Consider the following 857-nt stretch of genomic DNA (forward strand, 5'->3'; position numbering starts at 1 on the left):
GAAGGCAGCCGGCCGGGCTCACCCGTCTCCTCCCCGGGCCCAAGTTCCTTTCAGGCAGCAGGTGGAGCGAGGAGCCCAGGGAGGGGAGACCAAGGAGGTGTCCGGAGCCTCCTCCTGCCCGGCGCCCAGCAGGGCTCTTGCCCGCTCCCAGCCCACCTGGTTTTGGCCTCTGCCACCCCTAGCAGTCAGCCAAAAGACCAGAAGCCACCCTCTCCCTCCCGCAGTGGCCAGCATGGGGCTTGAACCCATGACCTTGGCATTATTAGCACCACGCTCTAACCAGCTGAGCTAGCCGGCCTACGGGGTGTCCTCTCTTGCCTGACCCTTTTGGAAGGAGTCACTGGCTGGCGTGGGGAACGATGTGGCCTCCGTTATCGAATGGATGGATCAAGACACGATCTGCCAAGGTAGGGGAATTAGCTCAAGTGGTAGAGCGCTCGCTTCGCATGCGAGAGGCAGCAGGATCAATGCCCGCATTCTCCAGCGGCAAGGCAGCCCCAGGATCTTCTCTTGCCCTTCTTTTAGACGCCATGGACAGTCAGCCGGCTCAGCTCCTCCAGTGGCCTCCATCCCTCTCCCCGCTTGGCCTCCCAAAAAGCCAGCCCTTGCGGAGCACAAAGCTCTTCCTCCCCGGCCCTTCTCCCCCTTGCGCTGACTGGGAGGCTGGAGACAGCTGGGGGAAGTTAGCTCAAATGGAAGAGCATGGGAGAAGTAGTCAGACCCAGACACACATTCTCCAGCCTGCTCTGCTCTGCTGTGCTCTGCTGGGCTGGGCTCTAGTGGGGGACCTGCACCTTTCTTTCTGAGCTCTCACTGGAGCACAATCCCTTTCCTCCTCCCTCCCTGCTAGTCTACGC

General features: G+C 61.5%; 1 non-coding gene across 1 annotated transcript; it reads right to left on the minus strand.

The window, feature by feature from the left end:
- Positions 1–224: 224 nt before the first annotated feature.
- TRNAI-AAU lies at positions 225–298 on the minus strand. Its single transcript has one exon. It is a non-coding gene; the product is annotated as a tRNA-Ile (tRNA).
- Between the last annotated feature and the right edge of the window lie 559 nt (positions 299–857).

This window comes from Mauremys reevesii, linkage group 12, assembly GCF_016161935.1.
Source record: "Mauremys reevesii isolate NIE-2019 linkage group 12, ASM1616193v1, whole genome shotgun sequence".
NCBI lineage: Eukaryota > Metazoa > Chordata > Testudines > Geoemydidae > Mauremys > Mauremys reevesii.